Source organism: Arvicanthis niloticus, chromosome 1 (genome assembly GCF_011762505.2).
Source record: "Arvicanthis niloticus isolate mArvNil1 chromosome 1, mArvNil1.pat.X, whole genome shotgun sequence".
In the NCBI taxonomy this organism is placed as follows: Eukaryota; Metazoa; Chordata; class Mammalia; order Rodentia; family Muridae; genus Arvicanthis; species Arvicanthis niloticus.
Window position 1 is genome coordinate 65134152 of NC_047658.1, and position 17550 is coordinate 65151701.

Sequence of the window (17550 nt, forward strand, 5' to 3'; positions counted from 1 at the left end):
CCTAACACAGAAATCTAGCAGCACAGCATATGAAATAACCAAGAGTTCTCTGAAGTAACAAAAAGAAACAGGCACTAAATAAGCATTCCAGCTTTAAGGCTGTCACCTATGTCATTACGTCAGTGTGTAGTCAAAGCATGCAAGAGCAAGTTATCCAGGCAAGCACTGGATTCTGTCATCTCTTGATTTAGATCAGGCATTTCCTTCTGACTAAGGAATTTCAAATTCTTTAATCTTATATTTCTTCCAATGTATCAGGCTACAAACTTACCAAGGAAAATCAGTGAGTTCGGGGATATAAATCGTACTGACAAATGAATTAACATTTTTAAATTGGAGAAGAAACTAAAGGTAGAAATCAGAAGTCTGGGTAACTTCTAGGAAACCACTGTAGTGGATACCTACCTGCCTTATGTGAGGGCGAGGGGGAAGAAAAAAAGGAGAGAAAGAGAGAGAAAAAGAAGGTGAGCTGTGAGCACACCTATGTCTGCCAAGTATAAAATTGCTTGAAGTAGCCGGAGGAGGATGATGCTGGGTGTTCTGCTATATCACATTCCACTTATTCCTTTGGGACAGAATCTCTTAGTAAAACTTCAGCTATGCTAGTGGCCAATAAGCCCATCAACCTCCTATCTCTGTGTCATCCCAAGCGTTCTACACACAATGCTGGGGTTATTGGTCACTGAGGCTACTTCCAGACTTTTTTTCATGTAGTTTCTGGAGATTCAAACTCATGTCTTTGTGCGTGTACAGTAATCACCCCTACCCACCAAATTGTCTCCCAAGGCCCTTGTAGAAGTTTTAAAACTAAAGAAATAAAATCCTCCAGGAACATAAACCCAATAAGAAGAAAAAGAACATAAAAGGAATCCAGATAAAAGGACAGAAGGCTAAATGATGGATTAGAAGTACAAAAGGCAGGGCTAATTAGAGAATTAGAAGAGGCAGGAGGAAAGAAAAGATGAACGTAAGTGTAAAGACAACATCCACTATTCACATACAGCATCTTATTCAGTTGTAAAGCATCTGTCACTTTTCTGAGCTAAATAGTCCTTCACTCCAATAATTTTGATAAAAACCTAAGTCATGGCTTGCTGTGGATACAGTTGGGATTGACATTCTACTTATCCAGTCCTTAGAGCCCCGGTTATGCTCACTCCACTCAAAATTTCTCAAAGTTTCCTTCACAAACCATGCACTGTAAAACTTCCCGAGGTGCTTTTAAAAAAAAAAAAAAAAAAGAAAAAGAAAAAAAAGAAAGAAAGACTATGGCCAGTTTTATTCCTAACACTTGACAAACCCCAAATTCCAAATGCTGAATCTGGAAGCTTGCATAAAGCACGTCCCTGTATGTGGATCTAGGTGAGGCAGCTTCTGTCTCTGTAGAGCATCTCCCACTGGTTGGAGAAACTCAAAGCTGGCTTATCTAAACCGACACTACACGCCTCTTATCACATAATCAAAGGGACAAGATTTTACTCTAAAAACCCAAATAGAATTACAAACTGTTATTTTTATGAATTAATAAAAATCATAATAGCTACATCAGTTAAAAAAAATCATGTATTTGTATTTGGAGGTCTGGAACCATCCCTTATGGGATCTTAGGTTGCTCTTAACCTTTTTCATCTTTGATTTCTCCCAAATGAAAAGCAACCTGAACCTTAAATAATGGGCATTCGGAAAAGCCAGTTGAACGAGAGAATGATTTTACCACATGGATCTTTTTCATCTGAACATCTAAGCTGAAAGGCTAACTACTGATGTTTTCCTGCAAAATATAGTTCTCCACGGGAAAATGAAAGCCAATCACGACAAACGTTTCCACTTCAGTCAGAATGACTAGGAGTACGGGCATGGGGCTTTGTTTGATAATAAATGCACTTTACCTCGTGCCTGCTTCTGGTGATCTCTCGCTGGGTGGTGATCTTTAATTAGGAGATGTCAGATACTGAGTTTGCAGCAGTGACTCCAGATGCTCTATGGGTCTCCGCTTGAGATAAGAAAAGCCATGGCTCCCAACTGCGAAGTTCCAAAGTTCTTTCGCCTCTGGCTCCTACATGGGAGAAGATACAAGCTGTGATCTTGATTTTTAAAAAATGGGACATTAAAAATTGTTAACCTTTTACTGTCTTGTGATGCACAGCTTCCTCATAATCTTCAGCACTATCGGGCGACATTAGCTTTTGCTATCTGCACTCGCTCACTGGGGTATCTCATTGTATCTTGAAAGTGTCATATCTGAAGCTGAACTTGTGGCAATCATTTCTTTTTAGTTTCTGTCTTTTTATATATTCATCAGGCATCCTACCACCCCAGCAAGATATCAGAAAGTTGTACATCATTGCCTTTTGCCTCCATATCTTACCAGTCACTAGGCCCACACCAGTCCATCTCAAGATTCTTCCTCTTCCTCTTCCTCTTCCTCTTCCTCTTCCTCTTCCTCTTCCTCTTCCTCTTCCCCTTCCCCTTCCCCTTCCCCTTCCCCTTCCCCTTCCCCTTCCCCTTCCCCTTCCCCTTCCCCTTCCCCTTCCCCTTCCCCTTCTCCTTCTTCTTCTTCTTCTTCTTCTTTTTCTCCTTCTCCTTTTCTCCTCCTTCCTCCTCCTCCTCCTCCTCCTCCTCCTCCTCCTCCTCCTCCTCCTTCTCCTTTTCTCCTCCTTCCTCCTTCCTCCTCCTTCCTCCTCCTCCTCCTCCTCCTCCTCCTCCTCCTCCTCCTCCTCCTTCTTCTTCTTCTTCTTCTTTCATCCTGTTACCTGACAGCCCTCCTACCCTTTTACCTTTCTACCTTTTTACCTGGTTTCCTGGGTTTCCTGCATTGGCATTATTTTCCAACTTGCATTTTTCAGTATCATCTAGCTATGTGTGTTACTCCACACATTGAGTTGAGAACCTTTAGTTGAGCTGACATATGATATCACTCATGTTGAATGCCCTTTGCCTTTTCATATATTATTCTCTGAAATGTCCTTCCTCCACTTCACCACACAGATTCTCCTCAAACCTTAAACCCAGCCTTACCTCTATTGTCTAAAGCCATGCCTGAGTCCTCTGGTCATTTCATCATCAGCCAGTGAGCCTTCCTTTACCCCATCACTTCTCATTTTGTGTGTTCAATAGTAACTCTTCCATGTTGCCTCAAGCTTCCATTCCAATCCACTGAGACATTCTTCAGAAAAAGGTGGATGTTTCACTTTCCTCTCTTCTTTTCATTGGATCTCTGGTCCATAGCAAGGGTTTGAAGATCTTCTAAATATGCTGCAGATGTAATTTCAATAATACAGTTACAGAAAAGAAAAACACTCCCAGTTCTCACATACTCACAAGAAACAGCCATTGCAAGAAAGATTTCTTCTGTCTTCTGCCCAGGTTCACATATTGCTTTTCTTGTTGAGGAGCCTGTTATAACTAATGTAACCCAATGGGATGAGGCTAATGATATTTAAGCTGAGGTTAAAGCAGCTCTCAGGTGTACCCCCAAATGATACTCTAACACTCCAACACCCAGTCTAGGCACAGATGACATTATTTTTTAAAAGATTTATTTATTTTATATATCTGAGTACACTGTCACTATCTTCAGACACACCAGAAGAGGGTATAAGAACCTATTGCAGAATGTCGTGAGCCAACATGTAGTTGCTGGGAATTGAATTCAGGACCTCTGGAAGAGCAGTCAGTGATCTTAACCACTGAGCCATTTCCCCAGCCCCCACACAGAAGACATTTTTAATAAGAATGCATTATGAGCTGCAGAGATGGCTTATTGGGTATAAAGACTTTGATACCAAATCTGAAGATTTGTGGAGGTCCCAGGACCTACATGGTAGAGACATTCAACTCTTACAAATTGTCCTCTGACTTCCACATGCACACACACACACATTAACACACATACATACACACACACACAAACATACACACACCAAATGTAGTACCCTAAAAAAAGAACTGACTATTAACTGGAGTAACCAACAACTTTCCATGTCAGTCACCTTCACCCTCACACTCTTATATGTGTAAGACCAAAGAAATGTTACACTTACTATTCTGGGAATAATAATGGACTATCTGTTTTCATGTCAAACCTTATGCTGCTGGTATGAGGTAGAAGAAGATGGAGGGTACTGTCACAGACTGGAACTGTGTCTCACATGGACACTCTGGGTGACTTCTCAACAGAGAATTTGACAAAGAGAAATGAAGGGAGCACCGAGGGCAATGGAGTGATTCTTGCAACCATTCTGCAAGGTGATACTCATTTACTTCTGCAAGATATGCTTTTCAGAAAAGGTTTAAAAAATATCTATATTTACATGTCCTGACCAATAAAGTCTAGAAAAACAAAGCTTTTATTAGAGTACCTTTGGATAAAGCACAGCAAACAACATTAAAAATGGCTGCAGGTTGGGCCATTCACATGTAATGGCATACTCTACAAACACAGTAATGTAACTGCATACTTCTTCCCAGAATTATGTCTTTGAGTAAATTTAGTAAAACATTTATAATAGCAACTGATTTTTCTCATTCTAAAATATGTGTGATGCATAAGCATACTACACAACAATTATCAAATAGGTTGGAAGAGGCCCTGCAGAGACTCCCATTTTTTCGGTATAGTTTTTGTTTCCATTGTTGAAAGTGGGGTGTTGAAATCCCCCACTATTATTGTGTAAGGTGCAATGTATGCTTTGAGCTTTAGGAAAGTTTCTTTTATGTACGTGGGTGCCCTTGCATTTGGGGCATAGACGTTCAGAATTGAGAGTTTATCTTGGTACATTTTTCCTTTGATGAATATGAAGTTTCCTTCCTTATCTTTTTTTGATTACTTTTAGCTGAAAATTGATTTTATTTGATATTAGAATCGCTACTCCAGCTTGTTTTTTTTGGGAGCATTTGCTTGTAGGATTCTTTTCCATCCTTTTACTCTGAGGTAGTGTCTGTCTTTGTCACTGAGATGCATTTCCTTTATGCAGCAAAATGCTGGGTCCTGTTTATGGATCCAGTCTGATAGTCTATATTTTTTTATTGGAGAATTGAGTCCATTGATATTTTGAGATATTAAGGAAAAATGAATGTTGCTTCCTGTTATTTTTGTTATTAGAGGTGGAATTATGTTCGTGTAGCTATCTTCTTTTGGGGTTGTTGGAAGATTACTTTCTTGCTATTTCTAAGTTGTAGTTTCCCTCCTTGTGTTGGAGTTTTCCACCAATTATCCTTTGAAGTGCTGGATTTATGGTAAGATATTGTGTAAATTTGGTTTTGTCATGGAATATTTTGGTTTCTCCATCAATAGTGATTGAGAGTTTTGCTGGGTATAGTAGTCTGGGCTGGCATTTGTGTTCTCTTAGGGTCTATATGATATCAGTCTAGGATCTTCTGGCTTTTATACTCTCTGGTGAGAAGTCTGGTGTAATTCTTATAGGTCTGCCTTTATATGTTACTTTACCTTTTTCCCTTACTTCTTTTAGTATTTTTTCTTTGTTTTGTATATTTGATGTTCTGATTATTATGTGGCAGGAGGTATTTCTTTTCTTGTCTAAACTATTTGGAGTTCTGTAGGCTTCTTATATCTTTATGGATATCTCTTTCCATAGGTTAGGAAAGTTTTCCTCTATGATTTTGTTGAAGATATTTACTGGTCCTTTAAGTTGGGAGTCTTACCCTTCATCTATACCTATTATCCTTAGGTTTGGCCTTCTCATTGTGTCTTGGATTTCCTGTATGTTTTGGGTTAGTAGCTTTTTGTATTTTGCATTTTCTTTGACAGTTGTGTCAATGTTTTTTATGGTATCTTCTGCACATGAGATTCTCTCTTCTATTTCTTGTATTCTGTTGGTGATTCTTGTGTCTATGACTCCTGATCTTTTTCCTAGGTTTTCTATCTCCAGGGTAGTCTCCCTTTGTGATTTCTTTATTGTTTCTACTTCTGTTTTTAGATCTTGGATGGTTTTGTTTAATTCCTTCACCTGTTTGGTTGTGTTTTATTGCAATTCATTAAAGGATTTTTGTGTTTCCTCTTTAAGGGCTTCTATCTGTCTACCTGTGTTCTCCTCAAATTCTTTGAGATTCTTATTTATGTTCTTCTTAAATCCTCTATCATCATCATGATAAGTGATTTTAATTTTGAATCCTGCTTTTCCAGTGTGATGGGGTGTTCAGGGTTTGCTATGATGGGAGAACTGGGTTCTGATGATGCCAAGTAACTTTTGATTCTGTTGCTTACATTCTTGCGCTTGCCTTTTGCCATCTGGTTAACTCTAGTGCTACCTGCACTCACTGTCCCTGACTGGAGCCTGCCTTTCCAGTTATCTTGCTTGTGTCTGAACTCCTCAGGGTCCAGATCTTGTAATCCTGAGCTCCAGCTGCTCTGAGTTCAGTGGCTCCTCTAGGATGACTCAGCATAAGGTGTCTCCACAGTAGCAGACCAGCTAGGTGTCCACTGCTCTGGGTGCAGTGTTTCCTCTAGGATGTCTCAGGATATGGGTGCCTACTGCTCTGAGTTCAGTGGCTCCTCTAGGATGTCTCTGGATATGGTGTTTGCTTCTCTGACTTCAGTTGCTCCTCTAGGATGTCTTGGGCTATGGTGTCTATCACTCTGAGTTCAGTGGCCCCTCTAGGATGTCTCCGGATACAGTGTCTACACATGAGCAGACCAGCTGGGTGTCTGTTCCAGGCTCACATTTTCTGAAAGAATGAATCATAACTCTTAGTTCAGTGTACAAGACTCTTAACTATCTATTCACCTTCTAGAACTTCGGCCTAGTCACCCACATTATCCAGGTACTAGCCTTCTTAGGGTCACAGAAGGTTTCTGCTTCACAGAACATCCTCTGTCTTGTTCTCTGCCACCATCTGGTACCCTTGAGATTTAGCTTAAATTCCTTCAGCTCCATTTTAGGCAGAATTTGTAGTTTCCACTTCTTTCATAATTCTAATGATTTGTTGAAGCTCATTGACAGCGTATAGTGAGTGTCCACTGTTAAATATCAACAAGTTTACAAGCTGATCTGGTAAAAGTATTTTGTGAATTTGTATTTGAGATTATGTTCATGTGTGTCACTTGCAGGGGGTGGGGTGAGGTATGTATACCTGAGTTCAAGTAATAACAGATTTCAGAAGAGGACATAGACTGATTAGAGCTAGAGTTGTAGGTGAGTGTCAGCCACTGGTTATGGATGCTAAAAGCTGAATTTAGGCCCTCTGATAGAAAAATAAGTGCCTTTAACCACTGGACCATCTTTTCAGACTCTGCGAGCTGACTTGCAAGTTATTGAAAGAAAGATTGAGGGGATTATTCAGTTATGGACATGCTTTCATTGTGAGTATAAACACAAGTTTAATCTCCAGAGCCTTCCCAAACACGAAAAGAAGACAAGAGAGGGAGGAGGAGGAAGAGGAGGAAGAGGAGGAATAGGAAGAGGAGGAGGAAGAAGAGGAAAAAAGGAAGGAAAAGAGATAAAAGGAGAGAAAAGGAGAAGAGGAGAGGAGAGGAGAGGAGAGGAGAGGAGAGGAGAGGAGAGGAGAGGAGAGGAGAGGAGAGGAGAAGAGAAGAGAAGAGAAGAGAAGAGAAGAGAAGAGAAGAGAAGAGAAGAGAAGAGAAGAGAAGAAGAAAATGTGAGATTTGGTAGGCTTGGTGGTATACAGTTGTAATTATAGTTTCAGGGAAGATGGATTCTTGGTGCCTACTGGCTAGCTGGTCTACCTTACTTGGTTAATGACTGTGTATCAACAATAAAACTGCTGATACTTGCAGAATGGCATCTGCAGTTATCTTCTGACTTCTATGCATATACTCATGTGTTCTGAGACACATACATGGACCAGTACATACATCACAGACACACAAACCACACCCACACCCACACACATAGACAGACACACATGTACACATTAACTATATAAAAAAATATTGTTTATAGGCTTTGAATAAAGAGCTTAAGGAACTATTCACACCACAGAGATTAGCAAGTCAAGCCTCCTGCAGTGGAAATGTAAACTACAGATTTCCATCACACCCCCACTGTACACATCCCTCAGTCACAGCATGTGTCCTGGTTTCCCTGCTTCAGAAGGAAAGAGAACTGATCTTTTTGTGAAACTGTGGTTTTAACAAATATTGGGTCTATATCTTGGTATTTCTCTTAGAACCTACAAAGAACAACATCCAGTAGGTTATCTGTAAATAAATATTGCAATCGACCACATTGCTCTGCCAAACATTAACTAAGTTGTATTTGAAATTAAGCTGTGATGTTTTGTTCTTAGCCCTGATATTCTTCAATTTCATTTATAAAGCTAACAAGATATGGCTCAATGACATTCATTTTTATTAGTATTATTAAATATTATAAAGTAATTGGAGGGTTTTCTTAGTATGGCAGTGATGTTGATTAGAATAGAAAATGAGTAAGTATGTCTTTCTTTATTGTATGTAGATATGATTACCCTCTTATCTTTACTTCCAATAGCATTGCTTAATAAAAAAATGCTATGAGTGCCTCAGGAAGTCATAATATGATTTTAATATACTTTGCTTCAGAGAACCTCTGATGGTTAATTATGAAACTTTCATCTTTGAAGTGAAATTAGAAAAAAGGAACTTATTAACTAAAGGATGCAGGGTCAGTAAATCAGACAGCTTTTTTCGGAACACTTCATCTCATCAATCTCGAGAGACTTAAAACAATTATATTTTATCAAAAACAGAGAAATAAGCACCAATAGAGGATGTCAATTGGCTTTGGGCATTTCTTGCAAAACAATCCTAGGAAACGATCACTCCATTCTTAATCAGAATCACTTTGAGAAAGGATACCTTCCTCCAAAAGGAGGGAGCCTCCTTAGTGAGAATTACAGGTGGTGGAATAAGAGACTCCAGCTTTATATTTAAAAATTTAGGTCCATTCTCTCAACCAAGAGGTGATGCTCATTGGCTTGTTCATTCACTCATTCCATTCCCCATCAGGAGTTTATCAGGAAAAATAAGCATGGAATGAGTTTAGACAAGCTTAAGCTACAGTTGCATCCTGATCACTTACCTGGACCACTAACTTCACTTCTGTGATATATATATAATAATATATATAATAATATATATATTATAATTATATATATAATATAATATATAAATCTGATATATATATATATATCAGATGTTCAGTAAATATTTTTTCTTACTCCTTTTCTTTTCATTCATGCACAGAGTTTATTAGTGAGCATTCTGATGGTTACATTGCAATGACCGCTCTTAATTTACAGACTGTAATTCTTGCTCTTGAGGTCTTGTACATACTTTTTTTGTTTAAGGATCTCTAAAGTAGTGGTTCTCAACCCATGGGTCACAACTCACATGGGCCTTACACCATCGATGTTTACATTATAATTCATAACAGTAGCAAACGTATAAAACAGCAACAAAATAATTTTATGGTTGGGGTTCACCACAACATGAGGAACTATATTAAAGGGTCAGAGCATGAGGAAGGTTGAGAACCACTGCTCTAAAGTATTCTAAAACAATGTTCTCATGAGACAGTCTCCTCTCCTCACATAGACTCCTCCCATGAGTCTATGGATAGCAAAAAGTAGAATCTATAAATAAAAAAAAGACAGACATGAAACTGGAAGTAGATCTGGGTAGGGAATGTTATCTGGGAGGAGTTTATGGTCAAGAGAGATCAATATGTTCAAAGTACACTGAATGAATGCATGAAGTTCTCAAAATGTTAATAAAATATATTTAAAATATACTCTTCTCTCTTTAAGACGTTTAAAGTCTCCTTTTGAACATTAGCCACAGAAATATGAAATGAGTAGATGACAATTTATAATAAAAAACAAATCCAAGATGATAGGAAGGACAAATGTGTTCTAAGGGCAGGTCTGCTTCTGACTCACTGGACTGGGCAGGTTCCTCAAACACAGTAAGAAATAAAGAAAAGCACCCAGAATCTACAGTACACTTGCCTGGGAAGTGACAAGAGAGTGAAGGAGCATGACCCAGAGACCTGTGACATGTCTGAGATGACAAGCCAGGCTTTTCATGTTGATTTTCCATAGGGCTTGTTAACCAGAAGTAAAACTAGTATCAACAAAGCAATTTGAAATCTGGAAAGTAATATAAAAATGTGGAATAAGAAAACATGAGAACGCCGGGCAGTGGTGGCACACGCCTTTAATCCCAGCACTTGGGAGGCAGAGGCAGCCGGATTTCTGAGTTCGAGGCTAGCCTGGTCTACAGAGTGACTTCCAGGACAGCCTGTCTCAAAAAACCAAAAAAAAAAAAAAAAAAAAAAAAAAAAAAAGAACCAAAACATGAGAACATGAGTTATTTGTCTCCTATGAACAGAACAATATTGTTTTGTTCCCTTTGTGACTAGCACATAGTAGGTGTTCAATAAATGTATGATAGGTGAAAATATTCAGAGATCCAGATGCTCAAAACAGTGAAATCAAGTGGGGTACTAGGACAACTTTAAAAGACTTTAAAAATCTAATGAAGCTAGACCCAACTTTAGTTTAGAAAGTCTTAAAAAGGGAAGAAGTGGTGGGGGAGGGGATTCCAGTAAACACAGAAGAGACTGAACATATATTGATATATTTATATTATAATTGCAACTATTTATGGGCATGGGGGAGCTAAAAAGTGTGGTCTATGCTTCAAAAACCATTTAAGAAAGCTTCATGCAAACTTTGCCGATCAATAGCCTCATTTTTATTTTCAAGCTTAAGTAAAGGGAAATTAATTGACTTGCCACAGTCACACAAAATGGGAGCTAAAATTTAAGCCTGTGCCATTGGAGTTGAGATAAAAACGAATAGCCCGAGAGCTGCGTACAATTTGAACTGGCAGAACTCGTGCTTCAGAATGTGATGTTCGTCTCATAACAGCATGTTCTTAGATAGGAAATTGTCCCACCCTGGACTCCTTGGTAGGGACATCTCATTCAGTAATTAAATACTTGACCTTATCTCCAGAGATGACTCCAATATCTTTCAGATGTATAAACCAAGAGCCTGAAACTCATTCTTGTCACCGCTCTGTTCCTCATCCATGTTGCCACTTGTAGCAATGTGTTCCAAAACTCTGGGCTTTTTCATGGCAACCATGACCTGACTTTAAAGATTGGTGTTTTAATACCAGGTTCAGCTTGGTGTCTCTTCTGGTCCTGGCTGGGCTCACTTGCATGCTTTGCATTTATCTGGCTCTGAGCCAATGTGGGGTGGATTTGGCTGGGATATTTGACATGATGTAGCTCCTGAGACACACCTTCAGATAAATAGGCAGGAATCATACCTCAGTAATTCATATTTGCATCTCTTCCTCTACCTCCTATCTGTTTATAAATATTTTGAGATTTAAAGACAGAAACAAATATGGGAAACTGATTTTTTTATTAAAAAATTAGAGTACTTCTATCTCATTTCAAAGTCTCTCACTTTATCCTATACTGGCAAGACCTTCTCACATGCAGATGCAATTAGACCACGTGCTATTCTACATTCTCCAGGGGTTCCTTATTGGCAAGAGAAAGCCCATTCTATTTTCTCAGAGGCAGAATTTCTCATTGGCCTAAAACATGGCAGTAAGCTACAGAACACCAGGAATCTGTCTGTCTCTGCCTCCTCAATGCTGGGAATCATAAGCACATTCAACGACACCTGTCCCCCAACATCTCACTATTTCCTCTGGCTGTGTGAGTTGCTTCTTCCTTTGGATTCAATAATTCTTCAGATTCTTCTAAAATCTTCCATAATACACCCAACTGCTTACTGCTCCATGATGCTGCATGGTATATGTTCTCTGATCTTCCCACTTTCGAAGAGTATACCTCAAAAGAAGGGAAGCTTCTGCCTCTTGCTCAGAATGATGTCACATACATTGCATATTACCAATCTCAATACCTGTCAAATGTGTCAGAAGGTAAATGGATAAATGGATGGATTGGTAAGGATCAAACATATTTGAATTTGTGTTTAGGGGAAGCACAGAGATTGTTAATCACAATTAATTTGGAGAACTCTGGGATATTAAATAGATTTCCTGTTTACTATTGAGGAGAACAACTAAACTCTTTGCCTCTGAATAAGATCAAAACCTATGGGCCACGTGCTGCCTAACTTTTAATTCTCTAGATGTACTCTTGCTGGTAAGGAAGGAGGGTATCCACCTGCTGCTGAGACCCTGGCGCAGAATTCTGGTCCCAGCAGCTTCACTTTCCTGGCTCGCCATCCTAAGTCTTGTTTGCTCTGCCCTTTGGTCATTTCTCCTTAGCTGATATCCCTTCTCTGTGAGACGGACACAATATAGAACACTTTTGTGGGATTAAGTAACATAACGATTTGTCACTAGGCACCTTGGTAGTCTATTGTTCATCTTCACTACCCCCTTATTTTCCCTTCTGCAGGAGAAACTGGGCTATCTTAGGTTCATCCTTGACACAGGAATTAAAAGCGCCCGTTTCCTGGTAGGCGAGAACACTTCACCTCCATAGATCAAGTTCAATGCCTGCCTCTCCCCACTATTTCTCTTGTCAAACGAATTTGTGTCAGGATCTCCTAGTTTGCATTTCCATTTCACTGTGCTTCTAAAGAGAACCTTTTAGATGAATAAGGGAAAAAAGTTTAAAAAGAGGGCTCAACATCTATTCTGTCAGAAATAGAAAGAAAACCCTTTAATTCTCTTTTCTGCCTCTCAGCTGATTCAGCAACTCACCACCTTCTCCATCCCAACTCCATTTCTTCTTTTTTCTAGGCACTGCTCTCATTATCCACAACGTATCTCCGTCAGCAACTTTATCCTCCTTTTTACATAAAGAACAGCCCTTTTAATCCCTTTTACCACTGATGACTTGCTGCCAATTTGAGTAAGGTCAGTTGTCCTAATGGGCTCTGGGATGTCAGAATGAGGCCTGCAGTGGTTCTGCAGTACTGTCAGCACAAGGCAGGGATGTGGCTGTCTATCCAGGGGCTCACCCTTCCTTGATCCAGTAACAACCTACCCACCCTATCAAAGGTTCTTACCAGCCCCCAGAAGCAGAGTAGCCTAGTTGTTCAAACTATCTGTAAACTATAAGGAAACCATTGCACTTGTGTCATGCTGGCTGCTCTGAGCATCACAGCCATGGGCTATGTGATTAACTGCTTTCCACCCACCAAGTCTAACTGTGACCTGGACCCAATGAAAGGTATCAGAATATACAGAACTTAGAACTAGTCTGGGTGAATTGAAATTCCTATCTAACTAACCTACTGCCTAGTATGTGGCCCTAGGCAAAGAGATTGAGCATTCTAGGACTCAGTCTTTCTCAAAAAAGTGAAGATAAAAGTAACTTTCATAGGTCATCATGGGGTTTGAATTTTAAAAGACATGGAGGCACTGAAGAGCTAGCTCAGTTAGTAAAGTGCTTGTCACACAAATGGGAGGACCTGAGTTTGAGTATTTAGCACTCTTAAAAACCCAAGTGTGGTATCCTGTAACTATAGTAACTATAATCCCAGCACTGGAAAAGCAGAGACAGAAGGTTGTCTGTCTAGACTAAACAATTAAGATGCAGGTAGCATTAGTGATTCTATCTAAAGAAAAAGGTAGAGTGGTAGTGAACAAGACACTCGACACTTGACCTCCATCCACATGAGCACATAACATGTATAATGAATACACATACAAACACATACAAATAGAAGAGAGTTAAAAGTGAAGCAAGAAGAGAGAAAAGGAACAAGGCAGGAAGAAGAGGGGTAGAGTAGAGGGAAAGATAATGGGGGAGGGAGAAAAATTATAAGCAGAGTTCCCAATACTTTGTGTCTACAAATTCAAATTCGTGGTCACCAATTCTCCCCCGCACATCCCCACAGAAGAAAGTTAAACTTCTCTTCTGCCCCTTTATCACCTGCTCTTCAGTTGGGCATCTGAACTTCAACTTCTCAAACATATGTAGTCTCATGTGGTCTTGTAGCTTCAATAAGAAAAACCGTATTGTGGTGGTGTGAATATTCTTGGCCCAGGGGGTCTATTTAGAAGTGTGCCCCTGTTGGAGTAGGTGTGTCACTGGGTGTGGGCTTTAAGACCCTCCTCCTAACTGCTTAGAAATGAATATTCTGCTAGCAGCCTTCAGATGAAGATGTAGAACTCTCAGCTCCTCCCGCACCATGTCTGGCCTGGACACTGCCGTTCTCCTGCCTTGATTGTAATGGATTAAGCCTCTGAACTTGTAAGCCAGCCCTAATTAAATGTTGTTCTTATAAGAGTTGCCTTGGTCATGGTATCTTTTTATAGCAGTAAAACCCTAACTTAGACACCTATAGGCCTGCCTCAGCCCCTAGTAACCAAGTTCAGCAGGCCGGTGTGTCTCAGAACTGGAGCTGAGCTACAAGCTATTTAGCCTGTTTCTGCCTCCAGGAAATCTTCATGAAGACTAACTAGTTAGAAACCCCTTTGGATTGTGCCCTGCCTGACATTTGCCCATCACAATTCTCAGTGAATTCTATTGCAGTCTCCCGTTTGCTAAGCTGTCTGTTGTAGTGGAGTCCAAGCTCCTAGAAATGGGTTGAAAACTGAGATTCTTGCTCAGTATTTGTCACAGTCAAAACACAGTTAAGAGTGCTTGATGCTTGATGGCATAATGAATGGAATCCAAGGAATAGGGTGGAGCTTTCGAGGAGCTGCTTGGGTAGTGACTGAGGACCTTGAAGCCATAGTGGAAACAAATTTTCTCAGAGGAGAAAACTGGTATCTGCTTAATTCTAATTATGGGCCAGAATAACTGAAGAGGTTTTGCTTATACCACTCAGTTTCTTCAAGTTTGATATAGCATTTTCATTCCCATTTAATGCATGGGGAGTTGAGAGACTGAACATTCAAGACACACTTATTCCAGGATTCAGAGCTAGTAATCTAGAGTCCGAAATCCATGTTAGGCTGTCCTGGACCTCACATCATACCATACCACAGCCTGTTCTGTGTGCCTCCTATTAGCAGGAGCACTCCCCTTCTGTCTATTCTGGGACCCCTGACTGGGAATGAATGAATGAATGAATGAATGAATGAATAAATGTGGTTTTGTACCTAAGCAACAACTATTAAAGAAAGCTTTTATCTAATGCAAAATGAAAACATTTCTTATGAGAAATACGCAATCCATATGTGCATTTATATTTCAAAGCCCCCAGTTCATGAGGTTTTCTCTAGGCTGTTTTTGTCAGGATGTGAAAAATAGCTCCCAATGAATTTTTTGATGTGAGTTAATATAGTGATAAGCACCATAAAGTCCCTGGGAATAACACATCATTAATTTACCTCAGAAAATAAGACTTCAGTGGCAAATAAACCTCATAGGGGCTCTGTGGTTAAAGCAGCTTGGCGAGCAATGGCTATTCGAATTGATTCAAATTAAAGGTAAAAATGGCCCAGCAAGTGTAAAAAATAATTGTTTTATGCTGCTGAAGAATACATGGTCTGTTTTCTGGAGGGCTCTTAACTAAGTGAGAGGGAAAAATGAATTATTAGGAATGCCCATGTTAATGGAAAGAGACGTTGTGTTCTGAGAAGAATGTCTGATTCATAGGAGACCTAACTTAGATCTTTGCCTTGACAATAATTAGCTGTTTGACCTTGGGAGAGTAACTTTCCCTCTCAAGACCATGGCATCCTAGTTGTAAAAAGAGGGAATTGAATTCTAAGAACTCTGAGGCCCCACCTAAACCTAATATAGAATCCCAAACATTTTATGTCATACAGTCATAGAAAAGAAGACTATGTTCTCAAGGGAATGTATGTGTGTGTGTGTGTGTGTGTGTGTTCTCACATGAGGTAAATTTGTATGTGCCTATGCACTAGTTTGTACAAGTGTATGTGAATGTGTGTGCAAAAGCTTGTGGAATCCAGAGTTCCATCTCTGGTGTTGTTCCTAGCCACTCTCTACCTTAGCTTTTGAGATAATTTTTTACTGGCTCAGAGCTCTCTAATAAGGGTTGCTTCCAGTGTCGTCCTCCTCAGTGGGGAGATTACAAGTTCACACCACCATACCATACCTTTGGAGAAGGCTTTGGGGTACTTTACTGACTGAACTGTCCCTCCAGCCCTAGGCTATGGTCCTTTAGACTGGGAGGCAAGAGGCACATAAGCACAAGCATGTGAATGATCATTTCTTAACTTAAAGATGAGAGCCGTGAGTCTATAGCCTGCCACTTGGTCAGAAGGTTTTCTCATCTTTAAGTGAATATAGAATGCTTTCCTCTGTAGATGGTATTTATACATGTTCAATGTGATAAAATATACAAACCTCTAAATCTATGTAGAAAATGAATTTTTTAAAAAGATAAACCATGTGTATGTATGTCCCTTAGATGGGACAAGGTATGTGTGGTAGAAAATAGGTGGCAATGAGAAGTTCAGGTAGCTCCAGCATGCCATCGGAAGGCCCCACAGGCTCTTTCTCAGGACTGAAAATTGTGTACAAGCTTTAAAGCTAACAAGCCAAAACTGTGTGGGGTGAGCTGAGGACAATGTTCTTGCTGGGGTCAGTGAGGAGATCTAGGGCTGCAATCCTAGGCTTGTGTGCAAAACTGTGGAAAGCCCAGGATTGATCAGGCATTGGTCCTAGGTCTTTGCTACATGTGGGAGCCACCTGTGGAGATTTATTTTTATGTGATGTTTCTTTCAGCCCTGTTCTCCCGTTCTTCTCTTATCCAACTGTTTTCAATACCCTGCTGATGTTGTGAACCAGTGACTTAAGAAGTCATAGACACAATGCTTTCAGGGACGAGCCATAGACTCCCAGTAACCAGAATCCATCAGACAAAGATTAACCAGCAATAAATAAAATTTGAGAGAAAACAAAATAATGGGCTTTAGTGAAGAAATGATATTCAGTCAATAATTCCAGTGCCATAACCAACAAATAACTAAGAAATGTGAAGGTATGAACCATTAGGCTTCCTGGCCTAATAGAAGTTTCAATGTGGTAGAGAATCCAAACCATGTTTTGAATTTAGTTTCCTTTTTCCTATGAAGCTTAGCATACAAGCCAGCATGCATTTGATTGTGGATTTATAAGATTAGTTCTTAATTGATAATTTCACATTTAAAATGTGTCTCTGGAAGAGGTCAAATTACAGAGAAAAGTACCTCCAGCATGATCCGTAACTCATAAATTTATTGAATGATGAATTGTTCACTTGAAAATATTTTCTGTGTTCACACTGTGCTCAAGTTACTGTGTTGAAACTCAGAACAGCTATCCAAAGCCACTGGTGAAAAAACAACTTCAGGGGTTAGTAGTTACCGAGACTACAATATAAAAGGCATCCCCTGAAGGCAGCTGTGAGCAGCCTGCTTACCTGTACATGGCTGTCCTCACTAAATGCTGCTAGGAAAGAACTGTGGAAGGAAGGAAAGTGCTTTGTATCCCAAGAGAGTGGCCTGTAACGTTGCTGTACAATGTCTTTTAAATAGTGAGGTTTATTATTTCTATATGATGGACAAAGCAAGACTCTGGGTTTCTTGAATTTTCATGAAGTAATCATACTGAGTTCATAGGTGGTTTT

General features: G+C 39.7%; 1 protein-coding gene across 1 annotated transcript in view; it reads left to right on the plus strand.

Moving 5' to 3' along the window:
- Positions 1 to 17550, plus strand: part of Tenm4 (teneurin transmembrane protein 4) — a 1520543-nt gene that overhangs the window by 231096 nt on the left and 1271897 nt on the right. The window lies entirely within an intron of this gene.